This window comes from Barbatula barbatula (genome assembly GCF_947034865.1).
Source record: "Barbatula barbatula genome assembly, chromosome: 1".
Lineage (NCBI taxonomy): Eukaryota > Metazoa > Chordata > Actinopteri > Cypriniformes > Nemacheilidae > Barbatula > Barbatula barbatula.
Window position 1 is genome coordinate 19,107,683 of NC_136766.1, and position 7,321 is coordinate 19,115,003.

The window sequence follows — 7,321 nt, forward strand, 5'->3', positions numbered from 1 at the left end:
CTATATAGTGTTTAACTTGCCCGTTAACGCAATCAGCAGTGTTTCTGAAACACTCTCTCTTGCGTAGACAGCAGAAACATATCACTCCATGGCTGAAATTCATTTTTGTGTTCATATTGTGGAAATCGCTTTATCCATTTATAATGCGATTGGTTTAGCCATGCTGACGTCACTCGTTCATGTGCACGCGCGCGCAAACTAATCTTAGCTTCAGGATCAAAGCTTGAGTTGACAAAGAAACTCCACGAGCTGCTTCATGGTACCAACAAAGCTTGATCACGTTGGTTTGGTTTTGTCAACCCCAAACTAATCCAACTACCCTGAGTTTGTTCAGCTACATTCATGGTACAGGCCCCTGGTTAGTAGAGCGTATCCACAAATAGAATGTAGTTTGTGGTCATTCTCTTTCTGAATATAGCCTACTGTAAAGTGGTCATTGACTGGTGTGAGTGTCTAGGTGTCTGTTAATGCAGGTGTGATATCTTGGGCTTGGACCCTGAAAGGAAATGTTGAATCTTACAGGAAATCTGTTTTGTTTAGATAAAAGCATACAGCCAGCCTTGGGTCAACCGCCCCATCCGCAACAAGTACCGGATTTAACACCACCAACAAATGCACTCACACAAATTAAACACACCTTTAGTGTTTGATGTGGCTAATTTTGTATACCAAAACCACTGAGATAAAGTCCAGTGAATGTCACAGAAGGATTAGAAAAACAGACTTTGTACATCCAGTGTGTGTGTGAAACACTCTGTTGCTAAGTTTTTACTGCTCAACCTTTCATGACAAGTCAAAGACATATTTGCGATTACCAAAAGGACAACTTTGTCTTTATCGCTTTAATCCGTTCATACCATGTGTGTTTAGATCAAACTCTATAAATAGTTATCTGACCATATCCTGCTGGTGGATCTTTTGTTCTGCAGTAAAAGTTATGATAAAAATGAGGAATTGGGAATAAGAAGTGAGAAGGTTGGATGTTCCTCTGCTGGCCAAACCTAATGCCTGGTTTGTGTCATTGTGAAAGAAGTGGAGGCCACCAAAACCTCCTCTCACATGCAGACAGGAAATAAAGGCCAGTCTGTAGCAGGTCCACTCCATGCACTAAGAAATCTTTCATATTCCCAACATGTGCTCCCTTTTTGAGAAAGGTTTTAGAGATCTGAGAGTGTATACGTTCATATGCATCCATATGCTTGTAAAATATTTATGGCTTATTCAGTTTCCTAATACTTTTTCTGTTCTGTGATTTGAGTTAAACAAGATTGAGGCCATTGAATAAGTAATTTATTATTAATATATATTTTTAAAATTTTGAAACCACGTTTCTCATTTTATTTGTTTATTTTATAACAAAAAAGTTTGAGGTTGTTTAAAGGATTCTGTGATCAGGCAAGGCAAGTTTATTTATATAGCACATTTCATAGAAAATGGTAATTCAAAGTGCTTTACATAGAATAAATTAAAATATTCATTTGATAGAACAGTGAAGAAATAAGAAAAATAAAATGTCACCATTTAAGAATAAAAAATAAAATAAAATACAGTTTAGAATAGAAAATAAATAAAATAAAGTACAGCACAAACAGTCGGACGATCAGAGGCACAGCGCACATTAACTAAGTGCAAAGTTAAACAGATGTGTTTTGTGTCTGGATTTGAATGTGACTACTGTGAGAGCACATCTGATCTCTTCTGGAAGCTGGTTCCAGCTGCGGCTCGCATAATAGCTAAATGCAGACTCTCCTTGCTTAGAGTGAACCCTTGGTATTTCTAGCTGATGCGATCCTATGACCTGAGTGTTCTTTTGGGTCTATATTTAATATATTTAAATTTAGTCATTTAGCAGACGCTTTTATCCAAAAATATCCAAATAATAATAGTACAATAGGTGCTAATACAAAGTTACTAGTTTCAACAAAAGCTAGACCACTACCTGTTGAGAAAAGAAGGTCAGTATACTTTTTTTTCATTTGTCTGTCAAGTATTCCTAGAAGAGGTGTGTTTGAAGTAGTTTTTTGAAGGTTGTGAGAGATGTGGTTGACCGGACTGCATTGGGAAGAATGTTCCAACAGGAAGAAGTTGTGATGGAGAATGAGCGGGAAAGGGATTTAGTGCCCTTATGAGAAGGCATTACAAGGCGCCGCTCGCTTGCTGAACGCAGGGTTCTTGATGGGGTGTAGTAGGGTGTGAAAGTATGCCGGCGCAGATCCAGTGATAGTCCTGTATGCAAATATCAGTGACTTGAATCTGATCCGGGCTTCAACCAGTAGCCAGAGGAGAAAGACGAAAAGGGGTGTCACATGTGCCCTTTTGGGCTGTTGGAAGATTAGGCGTGGGGTGTGCCAGCTGTGCCGGAAACACGAGTAGTTCTATCTTAGCCGGGTTCAGCTACAGGTGATGCTCTTTCATCCAAGCTGAGATGACATCTTGGCAGGCTGTTATGCGAGCTGCTACAGTGGTATCGTCTGGGTGAAACGAGATGTAGATCTGAGTGTCATCAGCATAACAGTGATACGAGAAGCCGTGTGCCCATATGATGGGTCCTAAGGATGTCTGTAGATGGAAAAACGCAGCGGTCGAAGCACCGATCCCTGAGGGACCCCAGTGATCATATGGTGAGCAGTGGACAGCAAGCCCCTCCTTGACACCTTGTCCATTACAATAAACCACCCTGCTGGTGATGAAAGCATGCACAAGTCTTGACTGGAAACAAAGCATCTAATTCTTGCAATATTTTTCAGATGAAAGTATGCTGATTTAGTTAGTGCTTTGACATGACTACTGAAGCTAAGGTCTGACTCTAGAGACACACCGAGAATCCTGACCAAGATTTTTAGTTGTTTGACCTTTTGAGTGAAGGTACTCGTTCATCTTGAGAACTTCATCTTTATTTCCAAACGCAATGACTTCAGTTTTGTATTTGTTTAACTGAAGAAAGTTTGGGCACATCCAACTATTTATTTCATCAATCCATTTGAGCAGGGAGTCAATGGGGCTGTAATCGTTAGGCCATAGGGTTAAGTATAGATGTATGTCGTCTGCATAGCTGTAGTAAGCAATTTGGTTATTTCTCATTATTTGGCTCATTGGGGGCATGTACAGGTTGAATAGGAGAGGCGCAAGAATTGAGCCTTGAGGGACTGCGCATGTCATGGATGTCCACTCAGACTTATGGTCACCTATAATCACATAATAACCTCTCGCTTCTAAGTATGACCTGAACCATTTTAGGACTATCCTAGAAAGCCCCACCCAGTTTTCCAGCCTGTCTAGAAGTATGTTGTGATCAACCGTGTCAAATGCAGCACTGAGGTCTAGTAGAACCATCCGTTTGAGCTTAAGAATTTGTTCAGCTGGTTGAAGACAACTTTTTCAATTATCTTGCCTATGAAGGGAAGATTTGAGATCGGTCTATAGTTGTTTAATATGGTCTTATCCAGATTGCGCTTTTTCAGGATGGGTTTGACAAGTTTTCAGGGAGTTTGGGAAACTTCCAGAGAGAAGTGAGGCATTTACCACTTCTAGGAGATCTGCTTCTAAACAGTTTGACACACTTTTGAAAAAAGATGTGGGAGGTGAGTCAAGGGCGCAGGTTGATGTTTTAAGGTGTAACATTTTTTGCCATCAATTTCTTCAAAACATTAAACATTTTAAACCAACAAATTTTGCTGAATAAATGAACTGCCAAGCTATTTTCAGCAAACATTATGGTGTATTGTTTGCCATTTCTTTGTTTGGCATTGCATGATGTATGGCCATGACTGACTTTGATATACTGTAGGTTTTTGATGTCCACATGAGCATGTGGACATAAATCTGGCGAAACTTTAGCCAAGGCATGCTATTATTTAACAAGATGGGTGCAACATGTTGTTTTGCAATCCACCACAGGGCTTCCTGTTTTTCTTAATATTCTGTTTGGTCAAAAGCACAGATCAGGGTGAAATGACATGCCATGTGGAAAAGAACACAGTATTTGGGGTCATCATTTCTCTTTTTTAATTTAGAATAATAGTACTGTCATTTTGAGAAATTACATCAAATACAGTCTAAAAACAATACATAAAGAGCATTTACATAAGATCACTTTCTTAAAAATGAAAGGTAGCGTACTCTTTTGTTTAGATTAAGGAGAGTCCTTAAAGGAGGAATAATGAAAGTTAAGAATATCTTTGAATTGTTGTTACATTTTCTTTCTTTCTTTACATTCTTTATGATGCTGAATGCAAAATCACCATTACACATTAAATTAGAAACAGACCGTACAATTAATTAATTGTCAATAACACTAATCCTGATAATACTGAGACACATTTTTATTAGCAGATATTGTGCATAAGTAACTGATAAACATTTGTAAAAATATTTAAGATTTGCTCCAGAGAAACAAAAGTAGGAAGTGGAATATTATTATTCCACTTTTTGCGTTCTATCATTCTCTCCAACCACACAGATTAAATAAATCAAAAGATGTAAAAGAATACATGGGGAAAGCAAAGAAAATTTGAATGACTGTTTGATAAATACTGTAAGTGTTTCACTTTTGCTGTCTGGTTAACTTCTCGTATTCTTCCAAAATGATTTAAAACTATTTGCATTGCAATAATAGCATATAAAAAAGAACAGCTGAGGGGAAAACTCGGTAATCTAGGTGATTTATAGGCATATAAAATGATACGTCTTTGCTCATTACAGAACCGTTTCTGAGGATTGCATCTAGAAGCATATCATTTACCTTAACAAATCCAGAACCACAAACAACAATGTAGGCGGAAATATGTAATTCTAATAATCATTATCTGTCTGTGTTTGATGTTATTCCACTTTCCACTGATGCATTGACTCACCCAGTCCAAGAAATGCATTGCCATTGACCTGCTATATCTCTTGTTGATGTTCCAGTATAGTCATAATGTAACTTGTATATAGACTACTGTAACTCACATTTTTTGTAAAACAAATTTGCCAAGTGAAACACTGCTAAAGAAAAGCTTAAAACTGTTGCATTATCACATTCAAACTTTGCTTAGTTATAGGCTTGTTCGACTTAATGTGGTGCGGCAAGATCCGACAGGCGGATGACATTAAAGTACCACGAGAGCGATTTGAAATCAAACTTTTTATGGTTTTTCGAATCACTCTTGCGGTACTTTGATGTCATCCACCTGTCGGATCTTGCAGAGCCACATCAAGTCGAACAAGCCTATTAAAAGTTGACTTCATTTTCATGTGAATAGTTGCAAAAATGCAAGAGTTGAGGATGTGATGCAAGCATAACTGTACTAAATAGCAGTAGTATAGAAGACATACAGTATGTGTGAATAACCTTCTATTCACACCTCATGATGCAGTACTGGCCACAGTGTGCAGTTCACTTGAAATGACAGTGCTGGCTGCACTATAGTTTGCAAACACTGAGCCACAACTATTTTTTTTCAAGATTTACGGAAGATGTATTTTCTCACAGACCACTCTCATTATTGTAGGCCGCTTGTTTGTGTGAATTCTTGTAAATAATGAAACAGGGTTAGACAGCTATATTTTTTGTGTAGCCTTAGTAACTGTCTTTGCGAAGTGTGTAAAAGTCTCAGCTAAAGATCCTCACAGGCCATCCACTTGCGCTCTAACAGGAACTGAATCTGAAAGAAACCTCCTACTTCTGCTTTTCACTCTGATACCCAGAGTGGGTTGCTTTATTTGTGTGGGTCTGTGTGAGGGTGTTGTTTTAAAACAACAGGTTCGCTTCAAGTCAGACATGCAAGGCAAGGCCTTACAGTACGGCAAGTTCAAAAGAACAGACAGATAATGTACCACTGATAACAGTGATGTCCTTTTGAGTAAGCAGGTTCATGTAGTTCCTGTTATATATGAGATTCATTGTTGTATTTAAAATGAAGGGACTTTCATGTGTATTTATGTACAAGTTGCGTTCAAAATATGTCCAACGGTACATCCACAAATTATTTTATTATGTTAATAGGTTATGATTACGTCTATGGTGGTAAAATGCCATCCCTTTATTAAAAGGTGAAGAAATTCCCAATCTTTCATTGTTGAAACCAATTTTGTCTCATTTAAGAAATTATATTCAGTTTTCAACAGAGTTGAATGCACACATTTTCAAGTTTCTCCAGTTTAGCTCTTTTAAATAAAAAATTTTCTTGTAATAGGTTGGTTACACTATGAAATGTACTCTACAAACTTTACAGGTTTAAGCAACATGGTCAAAGCTTTCCCGCAGTTGCACCATTCTGAGACTGGCAGGGGCAATGAAGCAAGAGCTAAAGGACCTGACAGTGAGCGGATGAGGAAAGGCTTTGTGGGTAGAATGTCTAAAACTCCAATGAAGAGTCACCTGCAATTTGGAGAAAGAACCAAATTGTTTAAATTTCAGATAGAGGGATAGATAGGTAAAAAGTCAGAAGCCACAGTCACTTTAGCTGTCTGTACCTAGCAGATGCTTTTGCCCTAACTATATTATAATCTTTACAGTAAAACAAGAACATTTTGCATTGTGTGTAGCCTACCAGAAGAGAAATAAAATCAATTTACATTTACATATAAAACGATATGTCTTGAAATAAAACAGGATAAAATAGACTGCTGAGGTTGTTGTAACACATGCAGTGTGTATTAATACATAAGGAAAACAGCGAAAGTCATCAGTTTTAGCTGGGTGTGCATGCAGCTGTGCATTACACCAGGTCCGCAGTAAGCCCATGTGGTTTGGACAGCTTGAATTGTGGTGAAACGGAGCAAATACAAAAGCAGTGTACTTGGAGATGCAGTACAGTCAAGGCAAGGTTTTCAAGTGTTTTGCCCACAATGAAGAAAGACCAATTTTAGTGAATAATTGTAGTATCTGAAAAGTAGCAATCCTGTCAATTGAATAGGATGTTAATCTGTTTTGTCTATTTAATCCTAAAGACCAAACCTTTCTCCTTGACATGTTAAGTTTATGACAATCACAAGCTGATCAGATGTGTACTGTAGTACAATCGCAAAATGTGTAGCCTAAATCACAAAATAAAACACAGTCAAAGTAACAAGTTGTTTTTAGAGGGTAAAGTTATAATGTGGGATTACTTTAAAAAGCATGTATAAGCTTTATTTAAAAACAAATACATTTACATTTAGTCATTTAGCAGATGCTTTTATCCAAAGCGGTTTACAAATGAGGTGAACAATGGAAGCAATTGGAACAACAGAAGGACAACAAAAGGCATGAGTGCAATAAAACAGGTCTCATAGAGCCTACCACAGTCTCCAAAGCTATGTTTTTTTTAGAAAGAGTAGAAAAGAGATAATCAAAAAT